This window comes from Bos indicus x Bos taurus, unplaced genomic scaffold (assembly GCF_003369695.1).
Source record: "Bos indicus x Bos taurus breed Angus x Brahman F1 hybrid unplaced genomic scaffold, Bos_hybrid_MaternalHap_v2.0 tig00000424_arrow_arrow_42359540_42516313, whole genome shotgun sequence".
Lineage (NCBI taxonomy): Eukaryota > Metazoa > Chordata > Mammalia > Artiodactyla > Bovidae > Bos > Bos indicus x Bos taurus.
The window spans coordinates 83,651-105,258 of record NW_020867215.1 but is presented as its reverse complement, the minus strand read 5'-3'; the positions used below and the strand labels follow the sequence as shown (position 1 = coordinate 105,258).

Here is a 21,608-nt window from a genome sequence, read left to right as displayed (position 1 = left end):
AGATAATACCAACCCACTTCAATACTCTTGTCTGGAAAATCCCATGGGCGAAGGAGACTGGTAGGCTGCAGTTCAGGGTTCTCTAAGGGTCGGACACGACTGACTGCACTTTCACTTTTCATTTTCATGCGTTGGAGAAGGAAATGGCAACCCATTCCAGTGTTCTTGCCTGGAGAATCCCGGGGACGGGGGAGCCTGGTGGGCTGCCATCTATGGGGTCGCACAGAGTCGGACACAACTGAAGCGACTTAGGAGCAGCAGCAGGAGGAGGTTTTAGTAGATGGAAGTACTGAAATCTGTAATAATGGAAATTACTATTATCGTTGTTACTCGACGTTACTGTAATTATTACCGTTGTCTGTAATTATAAAGTTTATCCACAAACCAGCTGCTCAGTTGAAGATGACCAAAGAGGAGTTTCAGTATGTCTAAATATTTGTTTCAAAGCAGAGGGAACTCTACAACCCACGAGGCCATACCCCGCAGCAACCATTCCGGTAATCCACACCCCCAAACTCCGCTGCAATAGGCCTCAAGGCCCGGTCTGGGTCAGTGACTGTTTCCTTCTGTATCCTTTCCAGTTAGAAACAAATCAGTGGGAACAGGTTCCTCTAAGCAATCCCATGAGTGCCCCTCGTCCCATTAGCCTCCTTCCAGCTTTCTTACATGACAAGCTCTGAGCAGGACCTGCCTTCCTGTTTTGCTACCGCTCCTATGCGTACTCCTAGTCTCAGCCTAACGCAAGTGGTGCTGGCTGACCCCTTGCAATGCAAATAGTAGCTGCTAAATTTACCTACTGATCTGTATTTTAAAATCTTCATAGACATGGTAATAGAAGCATAATATTGAGTCAGGAACATGTGTGACATTGTTAACGATCTCCTTACTATTTAGACATTACATGTAGGGATCCTTATAACTTTTCCATTCCAAAACTAAAGCTATTCAAGGAGGGAGAGAGGCTCAAGAAGCAAGTGATATACATACATATAAATAATTACGGCTAATTTGCATGGTTGTATGGCAGAAACCAACATAAAATGGTAAAACAATTTTCCACCAATTAAAAAAAATTTTAAGAAAGAACACTAAAGCTATTCGAATGCCTTTTGTATGCAAAGACATATTTCCACATTACTTTTTTCACTTTTTTAGTAGAATTCTAAAATTGGAATGACAAGAGATTTATTGACATCTTTAAAAATTGCTTCCTAGAAACATATCCATTTATGTATGTGTGTACTGCGCACTAGCCTTCATTTAATTGCCATACTTTGAAAAAAATTAATGTGGAAGGAATTGTGTTTTTTTTTGCTTGTGAGACCAATATTTTATGTTTTTGTGTTTTTATTCATTATGGAATCTCGCCTGTGTGTCCTCAGATTGATATTCGATAAAGACTCAAAGGAATCATTAAGCAGTGGTGGAACTTTTTCTCTGGGTAGCTCCCTCCTCTTTGATGCTCTGCCACACAGACTATAGCCTCCCTGGCCTCCCAGCTCACCAGTGTTCTCAATTCAGATTTTTGCCAGAATGTTTATGGCTCCTCTGCCTGCAGCTGCAGCGTGAAAACCCCCTGAAGGCAGAGAGCTGCGGAGTCATCAGGTTGATGTGTGTGCTCACCTTCACTCGAGGAACCTAGTCCTGGAACCCTAACACTGCCTGCTGTTCAGGGTCTGAGAACCGTTTCCTATTTTGTTCAGCTTTCTAATTCCCAGTGGTAGGTGAGGAAGTCTAGACGCTGTTCCTCTTATCATTGCAGGAAGCGGAACCCTTTCCAGGGCCCTAGAGTGGGCTCACACGTGCTGACAAGGCAAGAGACTTGATTGGAAGGGGCACCCAGGAGGACAGCAGCAGGGTGAGGAAGCCCAGGGGACTTCTCTGCCATGTGACCTGCAGTCTCAGGTTTTACGGTGATGGGGTTGGTTTCCGGGTTGTCTCTGGCCAAGCATTCTGACTCAGGGTTCATTTCATGTATTTTGCTCAGCTTTCTAATTGCCAGTTAATACTGGTGAGAGAGTCCAGACACTCTTTGTATTTATTTGGAAGCAGAAATCACATTTTATTTTAAGAGAAAATTATACTTTTGCATCAATAATTTAAAATCACCTAACCACACATGCTTGAAGGTGTCTTTCGTTTCATATTCTTTGTTTTGCTCATGAACATGTTAAAATAAAATGAACTATCAGGAGACACACTTAAATGGTTTTTCCCACCCCCTAGAAGAACTTTATGCCAATAAATCCTGGGTAAGGTCTTAGAGTCTCTGAGTTTGAATCCTTCAGGTACTATCAAGTCACTGTGGCAATTTTTGCTCTGTTTTCATAAGACCTGTTAGTGTAATAAGTCACACTAAATTTTCCCACGGCTTATATTGTGGAGAATTATTTTTTCTCCCAAATCCCAGTGTCCATCTTCTTTTTCAGCCCCTAGCAGTTCATTCTGCTCTAAAGTGTGCAGTTCACTGTCTCTGGATTGGCTTGAGGTGACCACCTGTGTGACACTTGGCAGCTCCCATCTCATTTCTAATCCATGAATTTGAATTAAAGGGACTTTAAGGCTCTTACATTCGTTACTCAATAAATACTTATCAACTGAGAATTGTAATCACTGGAGGCACATTAATAAGTGAACAGATAGGGACCCTGACTTCATGTGACTTTCTGGAGTATGCAGACTCTTATAAATAAAATTTTTAATTGGGGAAAATGTTTTGATTAGCATTATAAAGAAAAAACTGAGCTTTCCAGGTGACACAGTGGTAAAGAATCCACCTGCCAAGCAGGAGACATGCGTTCAATCTCTGGGTCAGGAAAATCCCCTGGAAAAGAAAATGGCAACCCACTCCAGTATTCCTGCCTGGGAAATCCCAGGGATAGAGGACCCTGGCAGGCTGCAGTCCCTGGGGTCACAAGAGCCAGACATGACTTAGTGACTAAAAACAACACTTGATGGAAAACATCAGGGTCACGAGGGATGGTAAAGGGGAAACACCAGCATTAGACAGGCTGGTCCAAGAATGCCCATCCGAGAGGTTAATATCTGAGCTGCCATCCAGATGAGCAGAAAACAGCAGCCACTTTAAGCTCTAGGACAACGGCATTCTAGGAGAGGGAAGAGCAGGGACAAGGGCCCTGAGATGGGCACCAACTTGGAGGGTGGAAACACATGGGGGCTGAGTTGACATGAGTGAGTGCAAACGTGGTGAAGGGAAGGAGAGGCTGGGGGAGGAGGGGCGGGGAGAAGAGGGGCGGAGTCAGTGCTAGCTCAGTGCTGCCAGTCCCTGATCCCAGGATTTGATCCTGCTCTGAACACTTCTCACATAAATACAGAACACTGATGCCCCGTCCCCACACAGATGGATGACACAGGTCCCTGGCAGTCAGACAGAGTGCATGCAGTAAGTCAAGGCACCAGCAAGATCATAGGATCTGAGATCAGCAGGAACCTTGATGGTACCAGAGAGCCTATTTTAAACTCAGGAGACTGAAGAGCAATTTTTGTAGTCTTGGCCAGTAGTTTGGCCAGTATGAACCAAAATGAATTTATTTCTACAGTTTGCAGAACTGTTGCCTCAAAAAAAAAAAAAGTTGGGATTTTCATAAAGTTTATGTAGAAAAGATACATAGAACCCATGCCTAGAAGTCCTACTTCCAAGGGAGAAAGCCACCGGGAAAACTGCTTGGAAAGGTTAAGGAATGTGACTTTTAATTATAAAAGAGAAAGACACTAAAATACAAGAAAAGTTCTGAGACAAAAAGGGTTAAACCAAACCTGGCAGGCTTTGTCCAGGTGAAAAGGTGGCTACCCAGCACACAGCACACTTCCTCACGTTGCTGGGATTATTCCTCCCATGCTTTCCCATGGACTGTAGCCTGCCAGGCTTCTCTGTGCATGGAATTCTCCAGGCAAGAATACTGGAGTGGGTTGCCATTTTCTTCTCCAGGGGATCTTCCTGACCCAAGGATCAAACCCGTGCCTCTGGCATTGCAGGCAGATTCTTTACGACCCGAACCACCAGGGAAGCCATTGCACTTTACATGGTGCCAATTTAAAATTCAGTTTAAGTACTTTTTTTCAGGTTAAGTGTTCCAAATAGCTCCCCCTTGATGTTATCTGCACACTGGCACATGTAGTCTGCAGGAACCCCCTCTTTCCTGAAGACCTGCAGTCACCACCCTTCTCCACACGTGTCTCCTATTACATCTGCCCACTGGTGTCATGGGCTCTCTGCCCGACGCTGCACAGAACTGTTGCCGGCGGGAGGGAGGGATCTCTTTTTAGGCAGGGAGTCATTCTGTCAGCCATCACCTAAACGTCATCGTCCTCCCATCTGAGATTGTATTTCTATGTTCCTTAAAAGAGCATTTAAACAAAATCTCAATTTGAACATGAGTGGGTTTTACCTGCCAAATTTTATCTGTCTTTCATTGTATACTATGGTCTGATTTTGCCCTTAGTCTCTCATGAAACAACTTGCCAGGACTTATGAATGACTTCTGATCCCTTTTCCATTTACCGCCACCCTTCTGTGGCACATGCTTCTGTGACACGTCCTTATTGCCATGACGCTCTCCCTTCCTTTTGGAATGCCTGCTGCTGCTTTCCTGCCTCTCTGCTGCATCCTTGCCCGTGTGTGTCTCTCCCTGGCACTCACAGCAGGTTCACAGCAGACTCACTCACATGCTGTTCCCTTTGGAGTCCCCGCCTCCCATTTTAGCTGTGATATTTGGGGACAAATTCCCAACTATGTATCTCCAACCGAGACTCCTGCTCCCATGTCTGGGCTCTGTAGAATCTTCACCTGAATAATTACCATGGATAAAACCTAATATACCTTTCCTTCTCTGCAGTTACACCCCTTACAGACCCTCCCTCTCTCCTGGGCACCAGGCTCCCTGGTTCAGATCATCCATGACCCATTTCTCTACACTCAAGGAGTTATCTGGCCACGTTGGCTCCAGCTCTAATGGAGTGAGTTGAGCAGTGATGGACCCAGAGAAGAGTGGAGACAACAGGTACGTACCTGGTGATGTTGTAAATGCACCAAGAATAAAGGGCAGTGCTGATGATAGAACAGACTGTAGAGGGTTTCTCAAGGTTAGAAAACGTTGGAAAGCAGTTTTAAACACAGGTGGGGGAGTGGTGTGATGGAGAAGTTGCAGTTCAAAGACAAAGGCTCATTGCTGGCTCAGAAGGATCTTACTGGTAGCATCTTATCAAATGCTCTTTCTGTTACAAATATTCCAGGTTACAAATCCTTTGGAAATATATCCTACACATTTGCTAGCAGCAGAATAGCACAGGTCACAGTTCTCCATTGCAGCCTTGTTCGTAATATAAACAGAGTGCTACATATCAGTGTTCATCCCACTGTGGATGGGCAAAGTGTATTAAATAGTACATCATCCATTCAGTGCACAGCTCTGCAGGAAATTATGTCCTGATAGAGGACAATTTCCAAGGCATTGTCAAATAAATAAAAGCAACATGTACAAAACACCATGCTTAATATACCACTATGTATGTTTTGAATTAGGGCATGAAGGAGAAATATATTTTCATGTTTGCTTATAAGGAACTCTAGAAGGATCCATAAGAAACAAAATACTACCTGTGGAGGCAGATGGCCCTGGACACACAGGCTAAATGACGGGAGGCACAGATTAAGGCAAAGTGTATTTTCAGTATCTTGAATCATGTGCCTGTATTATAACCTCTTTGGGATTTTCAGTAAATTGAATTTTTAAAAACCTCCAAAGAATAAAATGCATTTTACTCTTTTTATTTTACTATATTATTTTACTGTTTTTACCAACTGAATGACTTTCTGGTTATTTTACCATGGTTGTTGTTGGCTTCTCTAAAATGTCTATTCATGAGTTTTTTCTAGTGGTTTTGACATTTTATTTTAACTGTGGTAAGAAACAAAAAGATTTTTCTCAACACCCTAGGTAGTTCGTCCTTTTCTTTTTTCCTCCTTTTGGATACTTTATATACTTTGTGAGTTTTGGCATCATTTTCATAACTTTTATTTGCAAGAAAGAGGATAAAGCTATGCTAGTTTGCTAGGGTTGCCAGAATAGAATATCACAGACTGAGACTGAAATAACAGAATTTCTCCAGACTATCCCATCTCACAGTGCTCAGCTGCTCAGAGCTCTCCCTTACTGTTCTGTTTTGTCTTATCAGCAGTTACGTTTCCTCTTTGTTACTGATTTTAGTTGTCTTTTTTCTTAGTCAATATAGCTAAAGATTTGTTACTTTTGTTGACCTATTTGAAGTAACTTTTGTTTAAAATTGATTTCTTTGGTTTTCCTCTTCTGAATATTTATTTGAGAGCTAATCTTTACTATTTTCACTCCTTCTTCCAGCTTTGAGTTTGGTCTGCTCTCCCTTTTCTGCCTAGGGTAAAGATAGGTTGCTTATTGAGCTTTCTTTCTAATGTATGCATTCACAGCTTTACATTTCATTGTTGGTGATGTTTTTGCAGAATCCCATACGTGCTGGTATGTTCTGTTTATAGTTTGATTTGTCTCCAGGTATTTTCTAAGTTCCTTTTTTAATTATTTTTTAGCTTACTGGTTATTTAAGAGCGTGTTTAATCTTCACATACTTGTGGATTTACCCACTTTTCCTTCTACTATTGATTTTTCGTTTCATTGCTTTGTGACAGGAAAAAGTTCCTTTGTATGATTTGAGTCTATTTAGAGTTGACTTATTTTCTGGCCTAACATATGGTCAATTTTGGAGAATGTTCCCCGTGCACTTGTGAAAAGTATGAAATCTATCTCTGCCCAGGTCACAGGTGCCCTAGCTGCACGGTTCTTAGGGGTCACCTCTCACTGTCAGGCGTGACTGTTGGGTCGGTCGGCCATTTTCATGCATTAGTCACACGGGGAGATCACTGGGACAAAAGGGACGCCTTTCTGTCAGCCGCTGACTCTCAGTACCCCATTCTATGGCAGATAGTCTAAGAGTGAGCTCTGGTACATCCCGAGCGCCTCTCTCAGACTCACCCCTTGGCTACATTCTCAGAAACTGGAAATTTTAGCCCTGCAAAAGGCCTGGCCCAAATACAAACTCAGTTCAGTTCAGTCGCTCAGTCGTGTCTGACTCTTTGTGACCCCACGGACTGCAGCACGCCAGGCCTCTCTGTCCACCGCTGACTCCCGGAACTTGCTCAAATTCATGACCATTGAGTTGGTGATGCCATCCAACCATCTCATCCTCTGTCATCCCCTTCTCCTCCTGCCCTCAATCTCTCCCAGCATCAGGGGCTTTTCAAATGAGTCAGCTCTTCACATCAGGTGGCCAAAATATTGGAGTTTCAGCTTCAACATCAGTCCTTCCAATGAACACCAAGGACTGATCTCCTTTCGGATGGACTGGTTGGATCTCCTTGCAGTCCAAGGGACTCTCAAGAATCTTCTCCAACACCACAGTTCAAAAGCATCAATTCTTTTGTGCTAAGCTCTCTGTATAGTCCAACTCTCACATCCATACATGACTACTGGAAAAACCATAGCTTTAACTAGAAGGACTTTTGTTGGCAAAGTACTGTCTCTGCTTTTTATTTTTATTTTTTTTTTGAGATTAAACAGGCAAGTTTTATTATCAAATGTAACAATTCTACAAAAATTCAGTAGTATTGTAGTATTCCTGCCTATCTTAAAGTCTTTCAGAGCTCTGGGCAAACAGCATCTTAAGGCAGCCAAGTATAAAGAACTATTTTTATGATCTTAAGTGCCAGTTATCCCCAATTTTCACACAACATGGTTTTTCTTATTTTTCCTACTGCAGTTAAATGGACATTACTGGTCAGTGAAGAGGGACTGTTTGGCTTTCCATTTAAGGTATTAATCAAAATAATGCAAAGTAAATAAAAATAGCAGCCACATAAATCTGTATGGCATTGCATTCAAGCTAAGGACATTAAGAGGAACTTAAAGGAACATGTGCACTTGGTTAATCAAATTCGGTTTTTCTCTTTGGAGTTACACGAGGCAGCAGTACTACGTAGCTAGTGTCTAATATTGCACTTCTGGAGCATAAACACAGCTAAGCCACAGTGCCACACACCGACAGCAGCACCTGTTCTCATCACATCAGTGTTCACCTCTCAGTCTAGCATGCTGACTATAACCCTAGGCTTTTTAAAAGTTTTAATTATTCGACAGTTAAGGCATTAGAGAAAAAGGATTAAGGCTATCTTATTATATACAAGCATTCACTTCAGTTAGTATATTGCTTTCTAGAATACATTGTTCAAATATTCTCATTTGTGATATTAAAAACTATGGAATTTCTTATTAAAGTCCGAAGCATCAATAACGGGAAAAGTACAGTATAAAATAATACATACGAAGCCACAGTATTCAGTTACAGTTAAAACTAGAAATTAATAACTACACATAGCTGCTTCATTTTTGGTTTTATATTTTGGCCCCTAGTTCATTTTTATTTACAACTGATACCCACTGAGAAAAAAAATGCAACTTTTAAACTATGTATGTTTTGTGATGGGTGTGCCATTTCTTCTCACTTTTCCAAGATGTTTTAAAAATAGTTTTTGGTGGCTTTTAACTGTAAGACATTGTGATGGCCAAGAGCCATTTCTTGCTGTAAGTCTGGGACTTACATACTCCAAGACCTTATTCTTATTTCAGAAGAGCACATGATTGTGCAGAAGATGGGAAGAAGAGTGGGAACACACAAAAATGGAGCTTCCATAAAAGAGTTCCTGGTGGAGATGGTAGATGTCAGTGGAGTATTTTTTCCCCCAAGACTTAAAACTTAGGAAACACCTATGATGCCATATTAGCTGGTAGTAGTGGAGACACCCGATTTCAAATTCACATTTTAAATGCCTGTTTGCAGTGAGCAAGGAGCCAAGCATGCTGCTTGCAATGAAAATTTGGCTTCACTGGCTCAAATTTTTCATTCCACCAAAAGATAGGGCATTCGCCCACCGTCCAATGATGTTTGCTGAAAATACTGCAGCCTGAGTGTAGACAAACTTCTCCTGAAGTTGCTGGAAGTTGTCTTATGTCTGAAGGTTTCAGGATTCCCATACATCTTTCAAACACTGGTAACCTTGGAAGAAGTTAAGAATTTCCTTAACTCCAGTATTGTAGGCCAGGCCCTGCATTCTGACCACCGTGCCAGGCTGTGGAGGGACACCACTAAGATTAGCAGCTGTAGGGAAGTAGCCAAGACTATTGGGCGAACCTGGGGGGCTGGGGTAGTACGCTGTGTAGTTCATGAAGAGCTGGGTGCCCTCGGGGTAGTACGCTGTGGAGGGCTGCAGCGCTCGTGGGTTCAGGAGCACTGAGGGCTGGTAAATGGCAGCTTCAGTAGGAATAACTGCTGCGGGAGCTGGAAATGTGTAGGAGGGAGGGGACAGGCATGGTAACTTACATGGCGGTGGGGATAAGCCATTTCGATTTAAAGTGCCCCCCATTAACACAAAGTTCATCTCCTCAGCTGAACACTGAAAGACTTCAACATATCTGTCCTTCATGGTTTTTTTAATGACACTTCTGTGCAGCCATAAATGCTCTGTCCGCAGACTTCATCTGGATAAAGGCATCTCCTGATGGGCGGCCCTGATGGTTCAATACCATGTGGACCCCATGAGTTCGGATATCGGTGGAAAACTCCCCCAGGAAGTCAAGGATATCCTCAATTGTGGCTGCATAGGGAAGACCTCGAAGGCGTATACAGTCTCTAATGTTTGTAGGGGGCACAAACTGCTGAGGTAGTACTGGAATAATGGGAGGGGTTGGAAGTGGAATGAGAGGAGCCGAGGAGAATCGATTCAGCACCTGCTGAACTTCAGCTGCTGTGCTCCTGAAGAGTTCGATGTATCTTTTACCCAACAAGTCTTTATGCTTCCTCAGTGCGTTCTGTGCGTATTCCTCGCAAGCAAAGAGGACAAAAGCATCCCCTGTGGGCCTACCATCCGGGTAGGTAACAAAGAGGATGCCTTCCTTCCCCCCAGTGATGGGGCAATGCTGTCCAAAGAAGGCCACCACTTCATCAGCCGTGGCGGTGAAGGGGAGCCCCCGCATGCGGACAATGACTTGGTTTTCCTTGGAGAGAAACTGGGCCACCTCATTGGCTGTACCACCAGCAATTTTAAGAAAATCTTCACCTGTTGCTTTGTAAACCTCGATGTACCGGCTCCCATGTGGTGCTTGTGTCTCTGCAGAGCTAGGTCTCTGTGCTCCTCGCTCACAAACCTAACCAGGGCTTCTCCGTTCCTCCGACCCTGGGCATTCAGACAAAGTGCTGCACCGCCCTTGGCAATATGGAGTCCTTTGAAGAATCTTGCAATATCTTGATCCGAAGACTGCCATGGTAAACCTCGTGCCCTGACTACTGTGTTGTCATCAATAAGTTCCATCTTGCTGCAAGTGCCACTTTCAAATTTGTAATTTACTCTCTCTGGATCTGAAAACCTGTGATTATAAGGGTCTGAAATCATTGCTAAGATTATATTTCCCATATCTTCAACTTGAGATGCTCCATACCGGGAGGCTGAACTATTCTTCTCAAAATTTAAACACTCTGTCATTGCTGCAACATCCACTTTATCAATATCAGGTGAACCAGGGCAACACTTCTTGAATTCTTTTCGAAGATCAAAAAAGGAATAGAAGCATTCAGGCAATAATACATTCTTCTTAGAAGCCTCAGGATGCAGAATTTGCCTGACATGAAGCTGCCCGTCGGTACAGAGACAGAAGGAGGTTCCTACCCCAATATTCAGTTCATTGCTCACTGACTGGTTAAACTGTCGGAGCGCTTGGTCCAGCTGCGGCGCCGAGGACAGGCTCTCGGCGTCGAGCTTCGTTTCTTCTTTGCAGTCCTCCGTCAGGTCCAAGTGATCCGGTCTAACTAGTACTTCGTGCAACTGTCCCACCTTCTTGTTGGCCAGATCCACGACTTTCCATAAGAGCAGGATCAGCTCCTTCTCGTCCGAGCCCAGCTTGGCCCCGGTGGCCCCAGCCGTGATTCCGAAGAGCACCACCAAGTAATCCGGAGACGCCGTCATGACGATGGGTGGGGAGGGGGAGAAGGGGGGTCGGGAGGCGGCGAGGTGGGGCGGCCGTGAGAACGAGGGGAAAACCTGTGCTAAAACCTCTCCGAAGGAAAAAAAAAAGAAAGAGCGCCCACCCACCCCCCCTCCTCCTCCTCGCCGCCGCCGGTGCAAAAGGCGGTAACCAACCACCCCAGCCCTCACCTGGCCCGAGCTCCACGCCCTGGGCAGGAAGGGGGGTGGGACTGTCTCTGCTTTTTAATATGCTGTCTAGATTGGTCATACTTTCCTTCCAAGGAGTAAGCATCTTTTAATTTCGTGGCTGCAATCACCATCTGCAGTGATTTGGGAACCCCCCAAAATAAGGTCAGCCACTGTTTCCACTGTTTCCCCATCTATTTGTTGAGCTATTTCAAATCCTGAAAGATGATGCTGTGAAAGTGCTGCACCAATATGTCAGCAAATTTGGAAAACTCAGCAGTGGCCACAGGACTGGAAAAGGTCAGTTCTCATTCCAATCCCTAAGAAAGGCAATGCCAAAGAATGTTCAAACTACCACACAATTGTACACATCTCACACACTAGTAAAGCAATGTTCAAAATTCTCCAAGCCACGCTTCAGCAATATGTGAACCTTGAACTTCCAGATATTTGAGGTGATTTTAGAAAAGGCAGAAGAACCAGAGATCAAATTGCCAACATCTTCTGGATCATCAAAAAAGCAAGAGAGTTCCAGAAAAAACATCTATTTCTGCTTTATTGACTATGCCAAAGCCTTTGACTGTGTGGATCACAACAAACTGTGGAAAATTCTGAAAGAGATGGGAATACCAGACCACCTGACCTGCCTCTTGAGAAACCTGTAGGAAGCAACAGTTAAAACTGGACATGGAACAACAGACTGGTTGCAAATAGGAAAAGGAGTACATCAAGGCTGTATATTGTCACCCTGCTTATTTAATTTATATGCAGAGTACATCATGAGAAATGCTGGGCTGGAAGAAGCACAAGCTGGAATCAAGATTGCCAGGAGAAATATCAATAACCTCGGATATTCAGATGACACCACCCTTATGGCAGAAAGTGAAGAGGAACTAAAGAGCCTCTTGATGAAAGTGAAAGAGGAGAGTGAAAAAGTTGGCTTAAAGCTCAACATTCAGAAAACTAAGATCATGGCATCCAGTCCCACTCAATGCATAGGTCTCCACTAATAATTCTTTCCTCAAAAGTTGTTCCTGCCCAACCTTGTGGAATTTCACCTGTGTGTGATCAGATGACAGAGACTCAGTGGGCTCATTAGGCACTTGGGATCATTCTTTCTGTCTGAGTAGCTCTCTCTTTTCGATGCCCTGCCCTGCACATATCACCTTCTGCACCTCCCTGGCTCACCTGTGTTCTCACATCAAGGCTTTGCTGGGCTGCATCTGGGTTCCCCTCCCTGTACCTGCAGCATGGAAATTGCCTGAAGGCAGACAGCCAGGAGTCTTCAGATGGGTTTGTGTATCCATCTTCACTCTAGGAAGCAGTTGTTTCCAGTATTTTGTTCAGCTTTCTAATTACCAGTGCCAGGTGAGGAAGTTCAGATACTGTTCCTCTTAAAGCTGGGAGTGGAAGTCACATTTTATTTTTACAGACACTCTTTGAATCAGTAATTCTAAATCAGTTAACCATATATGTTTGAAAGTACCTTTTGCTTCATTTTCTCTGTTTTGCCCTTGCAAATGTAAAAACAAAACCAAATATCAAGAGACACACTAAAACAGGTTTTGTTTTCTATTTTTCCTGGTTGAACTTTATGCCAACAAATCTTAGGTAAGGACTTAGGAAGCTGCAGTAAGTCAAGGCACCAGCAAGATCACAGGATCTGCAATCAACAGGGACCTTAATGGTACCAGAGAGCCTTTTCTTGCCATGCCATAGGAGGTGGATGCAGTAGTTGAGGGGCTAGAGGGATCCCAGGACCTTAATGACACCAGTGAGCCAACTAAAACACAGGAGGCTGAGGCCAGGTACAGCACGTTTGGCCAATGTGAGCTGAAACATATTTAATTCTGAATTTCCAGAACCATAACCTCAAACAAAATGTTCACCTTCTTCTGATATTCACATGGAAAGATTGCACAGAATCTTTTGCCCAGAAATTCTACTTCCATGGAAGTAAGTACCAGAAGATTGCTTGGAGAATTTAAGAGATGTGTGGTTTGTAGGTGGAGAAAGAGGCAAGTGTGGTTCAGAAACGGAAAGGGGTCTGTGCAAACCCAGCAGGCTCTCTTTGGTGGAAGGCAGGCCGTACACTCACTGCTCCTTCCCCCTTTTGCTGAGATCACTTTTATCATGTTTTAGGTAGCTCCAATGAAAACTTCAAGTACAGGGGCTTCCCTGGTGGTCCAGTGGTTAAGAATCTACCTTGCGGTGCAGGGGACACAGGTTCAATCTCTGGTCCCAGAGATCCCCACATGGCACAGAGAAATTAAGTCTGTACACCGCAAAGACTGAGCCCAGGCATCCTAGAGCCCAGCGCTCCACAGCAAGAGGAGCCACCAAAGCGGGAAGCCCAACCACCCAACTAGAGCACAGGCCCTGCTCGCTGCAAGTGGAGAGAGCCTGCATGCAGCAAAGAAGACCCGGGGCAGCCAAAAAGAAATAAAATTATATTTAAACAAAAACCCCTTCAAGTACAGTGACTCTCAATGGCTCAAGTCACTCCTGCTCGATGTTCTCAGCACACCGGCGTATGGGGTCTTCAGGAACCCCCTCCTCCCGTGAAGGCCCAGCGTCTCCATCGACCACGTGTCTCCACCACTGTGCTGTGCCGTCTCCCCGCTCACCTCTGCACAGAATTGCTTCTGATGGTGTCACTCTTTAGGCAGGGGAGTCATTCTTGTGAATCATCATCTAAGAATTAATATCATCTCACCTGCAATTTTATTTCTGTATTCCTTAAAAGCAGTTCCTTAAAACCCCAACTGTATTCCTTAAAAGAGTGTTTTAACACAATCTTGATTTGAACACCTATGTTTTTATTTATCAACTTTGATGTCTCCTTCATTGTGTCCTGTGCTCTGGCTCAGCCTCTCTCTTGGCCTCTGCTCTTGGCCTCTCAGGAAACAGCGTACAGGATGTATTAGTTGCATCCGCCCTCCCTCTCACTGGCTCTTTTCCATCCTCCCTCATCTCCGTGATACGTGTAACTCTGTGCACATCACTATCACCATGACACCCTCCCTCCCTTGGGAAGCCTGTTATCACCTTCCTGCTCCTTTCTCTGCTGCCCCGTGTGTGTCCCTGCCCGACACTCACAGCAGCTTCACAGCAGGCGCTCTCCCTCACACTTCTCTCCAGAGCTCCTGCTGGAATTTCTGGACACCACCTCCCAAGTATTTACCTCTGACTCTGACTTCTCTTCCCTGGTGGGCCCTGTAGCATCTTCCCCTGAATGAAGACCACAGATAAAACCTAAATTCTCCTTCTTCCCCAGCTACCTTAGACTCCCCTGTGGATGTCTCCTTCTCATCCAGGCTCAGTGATTCAATATCATCCATGAACCACTTTTCTATACTCAACCATCTATCTGGCCATATTGATACCATCTCTAGGGGAGTGGGTGGAGCAATGATGGGCAATGTTGAGATGGCAGGTAGAGACCAGACCAGGCAATGAGGGCGTGAGAATGAAGGACAGTGCTAAGAAGAGGAGCAGATTATAGAGAAGTCACAAGGGCAGAAGAGGTTGGAGAATGTTTTTGAAAACAGATCAGGGAGAAATCTGGGAGAGGAGAGGTCGAGTCTTAAGGAAAGAGAAATTATCATTGCATAGCTCCTCAGTGCAGTGGGGTAACGGGGTGAGGAATCCAGCAACGTGCTAGTTTACCAGCAACATCCTATCAGATGCTGTATTTCAGTTAGAAGTACTTTAGGCTACAAATCCGTTAGATTTGTGAAATTCCTATTGCATTAGAAATTGATACATTTTCCTGCAATGGAATAAATTAGGCTAAGGTTATGCATTACATTGTTTTTTGTGATGCCAAGATGTCATTTTATATTAGTGTTTTTCCAACGTTGACCAGTAAAGCGTATTATAGTACATCACCTATTCACTGGACTGATTTGTGGAAAATAGTGTCCCAAGAGAGAATATTCCCAAGATATTGTCAGCTGAATATAAGCAAGATACCATAGAACATTGTGCACAGTGTGCAACCATGTATGGTTTTATATGTGGTTGTGCTCAGTCACTCAGTCACGTCCCACACTTTGTGACACTATGGACTGTAGCCCACCGGGCTCCTCTACCCATCGCGATTCTCCAGGCAGGGATACCAGAGTGGGTTGCCATTTCCTGCTCCAGAGGATCTTCCAGACCCAGGGATTGAATCTGAGTCCCTTATGTCTCCTGCATAGGGAGGTGGGTTCTTTACCGTTAGCACTACATGTGGAGTGAAGAAGAAATAGATATTCATAGTTGCTTGTGTATCCATAAAATGACTTTCTGGCACGTCTCTCATGATCCAGGGGCTAAGACTCTGCACTCTCATTGTAGGGGCCTGAGTTCAATCCCTTGTCAGGAAACTAGAACCCACATGCCACAGATAAGAGTTCCCATCGAAAAGGTCCCACAGGCACAGCCAAATAAATACTTAGGAAAAAACAAATAAGCCTCCAGAAGCTATTCCTGAGAAACAAAACATGTGGCTGACTGTGGAAGCAGCAGGGCCTTGACAAGAAGGGAGGGGGTAGGAAGAACAATGTAATATGAAATATTTTTAGGTTCTTGAACCTTGTACATGTATTATAAGTTTCTCAGAAATGCCAAGACACTATGAAAAAATTTTAAACCTCTAAAAAATAAAACTCACAGCGTTATTTCTACAAACTGAATGAAAGTCAAGTTTGTTTTATCAGATTATCTGGCTTCTCTAACATATCTTCTCAGGCTTTTCCCATGCTACCCAGACAGTGGTCCATACGGCACTGTCTGGATTCTTGTCATAACGTGAAGTGAATCTTTTACACTATCCTCGGTCCTTGATGTCCGGCAAATGAAGGATGACGTCATCACGTTCCTTGCAGCAGGGGCCCACTTAGGTGGCACCGACCTTTACTTCCCAATGGAGCAGTACATCTACAGAAGGAAAAGTGGCGGCGTCTACACTAGGAATCCGAAGAGAACCTGGGAGAAGCTTCTGTAGGCAGCTCATGCCATCGTTGCCACTGAAAACTCAGCTGCTGTCCCTGCTGCGTCCTCCAGGAACCCTTAACCAGCGAGCTGAGCTGCAGTTTGCTGCCACCGCTCCTCTGGTCAGCCGCTTAGCTCCTGGAGCCTCCACTAACCAGACCCAGGCAGCTTCCAGGAGCCAAGACTCCTGGTAGTTACGAACCCTGGGCTGACCGCTAGCCTCTCCCAGAGGCATGTATATGAACTTCTTACCATCGGTCTGTGTGACACGGACTCTCCTCTGCACTCTGGAAAGGACCCATTCCTGGCAACCAGGGAGCTCAGTCGGTGGGTCTGACTCGGCGGATGCTCACTCGGGAAGTTCTGCCCGTGCGCGGCACCGTTTCCTGTGAACACTCTTGGGAGGTCATGCCTGATCTCTACATCTGCAGATTCTGAAGAGATTAAAAGGGAAGAGCAGGTGCCAGCTGAGCAAGCTGTGACTAAGGAGGACTTCACCGTGAATGGGTCACTTCAGCAGCTGAGTGCAACGCTACTGGATCTGAGGTGCTGGCCTAGTCCACAGGGGGGCAGGCGAGCTTGCTGCCCACTCCACAGTTCCCCCTGAAGGCTGGCCTGCAGCGCCCACTGCTCAGGCCACTGGATGGGTAGGCACAGCACTGCGTGGGCTTCAGCTGTTCTTTCACAGGCTCTTTTCTTGGGTGGGGGCTGTGCTGGGTCCTTGCTGCTGCACAGGTGTGCTCTGGTTGCGGTGAGCAGGGAGCACTCTGGTTGTGGTGCCTGGCCTTCTTGTTGCAGTGGCTTCTCTTGTTATGGAGCATGGGCCCCAGGGCCCCCAGGCTTCAGTGGTGGCAGAGCGTGGGCTCAGTGGCTGTGGCCCCCAGGCTGTGGAGCACAGGCTCGATGGTTGTGGTGCATGGCCTTAGTTCCTCTGAGGCACGTGGGATCTTCCTGGACCAGGGATTGAACTCATGTCTCCTGCATTGGCAGGATTCTTTACCATGAGCCATTATGGAAACCCCACAAGCTCTTAAAATGGAAATTGGTTAACAGAAAATAAGCAGTTTCTAAATAAATAAATATATCTACTCATGAGAATGTTCTGTGACTTTTGCTTTTTTCCTTTCACATAAGAGGAAAATTTCCTAATTCATAATTCATTATGTTCTTCCCTCAAACAGCATTTGCAACTGCTAATTTTATTAGCTAAGCTTGATCCAGTTTTCAAAATACTTTTCTCCCACTTTCCCCTATGCACTGTACATTCTTTATCAATTGAGATAATATTTTATCATTGTTCAGTCACTTAGTCATGTCCAACTCTTTGCGACCCCATGGACTGCAGTACACCAGGCCCTCCTGTCCTTCACCAACTCTGAGAGATTATATTTATATACTTCATATGGATAGGAGGATAATCAGTTGATTTCATCCTTGAATTATTTCTCTGAATCTGACACATTAATATGCTAGTAAGATATACGACACTTGACTGATTTCAGCATAATAAAAAATAACAGAATCAGGTGACCATATCTGAAGACTGATTATAAAAGCAGCAGCCATGTTTATGAGGAGCAGTGACACACGGGGGGACATTTTATGTGGTGAGAGAGGGGCGCTGGCCTCAGGGATTTAAAGGGCTGCTTGAAAACAGACGAACTCGTCTCAGTGGATGGACCTCCTGGGAGTCACTTCACAGGGACACACAGGACAGAGTCCTGAGCATCCTGAGCATCCTGAGTGCCCACAAGGCGGTCTGAAGCGGTGGCCAGGGCACCCCTCTGCATATCAGTGGAGATGGTAGCTGTATTGTGTGTCTGTATAGTCTGTATAAGGTGACCCTGCATGCAGAAAAGCAAATTTGACTAAATGGCAGATGGCCTCAGCTCTAATAGTAAGATCTTTTCTTAAATCAATTTCTTTCTCCTCTTGGCTTCTCCATCTGAAAGGAGTTACTCTTCATGACCCACTCTCTTTTAATTCCCTTCTTAAAAGCCTCAAATTTTGTAGCTTTTTTTAAGTAAGTATTTTCCATGTTTATTCCTCAGACAAGATAAGCATGAGTAAAATTTTCTTATTGGACTTTAAAGATAAACAAATACTTTTAAAATCAGATGTTCCAAAATTCTACATTCATTCATGTTCTCACTTTAGTATCTTCAATCCTAAGCCTGTAATGAGTATTTTTACCTGACTCACCTGGAGAAATATCAGTAACCTCAGATACGCAGATGACACCACCCTTATGGCAGAAAGTGAAGAGGAACTAAAAAGCCTCTTGATGAAAGTGAAAGTGGAGAGTGAAAAAGTTGGCTTAAAGCTCAACATTCAGAAAATGAAGATCATGGCATCTGGTCCCATCACTTCATGAGAAATAGATGGGGAAACAGTGGAAACAGTGTCAGACTTTATTTTGGGGGGCTCCAAAATGACTGCAGATGGTGACTGCAGCCATGAAATTAAAAGAGGCTTACTCCTTGGAAGGAAAGTTATAACCAACCTAGATAGCATGTTGAAAAGCAGAGACATTACTTTGCCAACAAAGGTCCGTGTAGTCAAGGCTACGGTTTTTCCAGTGGTCATGTATGGATGTGAGAGTTGGACTGTGAAGAAGGCTGAAGGCCGAAGAATTGATGCTTTTGAACTGTGGTGTTGGAGAAGACTCTTGAGAGTCCCTTGGACTGCAAGGAGATCCAAGCAGTCCATTCTGAAGAAGATCAGTCCTGGGTGTTCTTTGGAAGAATTGATGCTAAAGCTGAAACTCCAGTACTTTGGCCACCTCATGCGAAGAGTTGACTCATTGGAAAAGACTCTGATGCTGGGAGGGATTGGGGGCAGGAGGAGAAGGGGACGACAGAGGATGAGATGGCTGGATGGCATCACTGACTCGATGGACGTGAGTCTGAGTGATCTCTGGGAGTTGGTGATGGACAGGGAGGCCTGTCGTGCGGCAATTCATGGGATCGCAAAGAGTCGGACACGACTGAGCGACTGAACTGAACTGAACCTGATTCAAACTGAACCTGATTCTTTATCAATTGAGATAATATTTTATCATTGTTCAGTCACTCAGTCATGTCCAACTCTTTGTGACCCCATGGACTGCAGTACACCAGGCCCTCCTGTCCTTCACCAACTCCAAGAGATTATATTTATATACTTCATATGGATAGGAGGATAATCAGTTGACATAACTCTGGGGGGTGAATTGGTGGCGGGACTCCACAGACCCCTGGAATTTTGAACTCTCAACAGTTAGATCTCCTTTTACGGAAGTGTTAGCAGCCAATGGAGCAAGGTGTATATAGTGCCAGATTACAGGGCTGACAGCAGGGAAAAGACATTTTATTGATGGTAGAAAAGATCTGCCTTCTGACAAGCAGCCGCCTCTCACAGTGAGGCAAACCGGAAGTGCCTGCAGAGGCAGAGCCGCGTGTGCAGGGAGAGTGATGCTTCAGCCACATCCGTTATCAGCACAGCCATCAGAAAGGGGTCGTTCCTTGACCTGACTCGTGCTTCCTGTTTCTTTAACTCCCTGTGCTTCGGGGCTGCTCTGCTGAGTTGGACTCCCCTTTGCTTTTCCTAGATCTCCTTGGGGCCTTCTCACAACGCCCGGCAGCAGGCAGCAAGCAGCGGCACCATTGGGCAGGTCTGCTCCTGTAACTCCTCTGGCAGCCGTGCGGCTGGGACACCGCGCTGAGCGTCCACGGTCCCTTTCATGGGACCAGAGGTCAGAATGTGATGGGACCAGAGGTCGGAATGTGATGGGACCAGAGGTCGGAATGGGGAAGATGGAAGGGCTGCCTTTGCTTTCTTTCACTCCCAGGCCAGGAGCTCTTAACCTGAGGTATTTGGAGAGCCCAGGGAGCCTGTGGCCTCCCTGAAAGTGAAAGTGAAAGTGAAGTCTCTCAGTCGTGTCTGACTCTCTGCAACCCCGTGGGCTGTAGCCCACCAGGCTCCTCCGTCCATGGGATTCTCCAGGCAAGAATACTGGAGTGGGTTGCCATTTCCTTCTCCAGGGGATCTTCCCGACCCAGGGATTGAACCCAGGTCTCCCGCATTGCAGGCAGACACTTTAACCTCTGAGCCACCAGGGAAGCCCAAGTGATGCATAAAATGCGTCTGTGAACAAACTTTTGTTCAGATAAGAGTAAATGCCCTGGATTCACCCCTTCAGAATATTTTATCTTTGTTCCTAGTCTGTACAGATCCTGTGCTTTGAACCACAACACCGCTGCAGTGATTTCATCACACTTTCCCTGCTGCCAGTCCCTAGTAAACCCAGCTTTCAGAATCAAGAGAAGCTGATGGCTGACAAGGCTTAAAAACATCCTTTGAAGTTCCTAGAATCAAGAGCACCTGACTGTACTCTACTGGAACATTTTAAGGTACAGTAGTTTGCTTTTCGCTTGTGAGCAGCTAGGTCAAATTATTTCCAAACAAGAAAACCAAACTAAAGTCTATGTGCCTGACCAGGGTTACAGGACACAAACTACTTTAGGGCGGGTCCCAGGTCGACCTGAGATTCTGTCATTACCAGGAATCAAAGTAGCAAAGAGCATCTGTGACACAAACCCTAAAGTGTTTTATTACTGGATAATTTGGGTTGGGACGGTTCCCTAGAGAAGAGAATGGCAACTCACTCCAGTCTTCTTGCCTGGAGAATTCCATGGGCAGAGGAGCCTGGCGGGCTACAGTCTAAGGGATCCCAAAGAGTCGGACAGGACTGAGTGACTTTCACTTTCTTTTTTCAGTTTGGATCTATGGAGAGGAAAAGTTTTTTCTGTGGATATTTGTAAATGCTTCCTGCAGATCGAGTTATATGGCTTTGTGTTCTTCTGAAATTGCTCCCATGACATTGATCGGGACTTCATACACTTAAGTACCAAATTACTCTGTTTTCTGTGCAATGGTGGTAAAACAACTTAAAAGCAAGTAAACAAGCCAAAGCCCGTGAATTGTGCTTCAAACAGGCTGAAAGTGCCACCTACTGTCCAATCTGTAGAGGTGCCCGAGGAATGTAGTCTGAGCATTATGGACTGAGAGCCACAGGAACTAGGATAATAAGGTAAGTTAGACTCACATCAGAGAAGGCAATGGCACCCCACTCCAGTACTATTGCCTGGAAAATCCCATGGATGGAGGAGCCTGGAAGGCTGCAGTCCATGGGGTCACTAAGAGTTGGACACGACTGAGCGACTTCACTTTCACTTTTCACTTTCATGCATTGGAGAAGGAAATGGCAACGCACTCCAGTGTTCTTGCCTGGAGAATCCCAGGGACGGGGGAGCCTGGTGGGCTGTCGTCTATGGGGTCACATAGAGTCAGACACGACTGAAGCGACTTAGTAGTAGTAGTAGTAGACTCACATCTAACTATA

The 21,608-nt window shown here is 45.1% G+C and overlaps 1 long non-coding RNA gene and 1 pseudogene across 2 annotated transcripts; one reads left to right on the top strand and one right to left on the bottom strand.

The window, feature by feature from the left end:
* Positions 1-200: 200 nt before the first annotated feature.
* LOC113888639 lies at positions 201-21,350 on the top strand. Of its 2 annotated transcripts, XR_003510027.1 has the most exons (6): positions 201-1,674; positions 1,763-1,858; positions 4,857-5,021; positions 19,815-19,958; positions 20,428-20,616; positions 20,983-21,350. It is a non-coding gene; the product is annotated as an uncharacterized LOC113888639 (long non-coding RNA). The 2 variants fall into 2 exon arrangements; XR_003510026.1 differs by having other exon boundaries at positions 201-1,858.
* LOC113888638 lies at positions 7,593-11,349 on the bottom strand (annotated as a pseudogene).
* Positions 21,351-21,608: the final 258 nt, after the last annotated feature.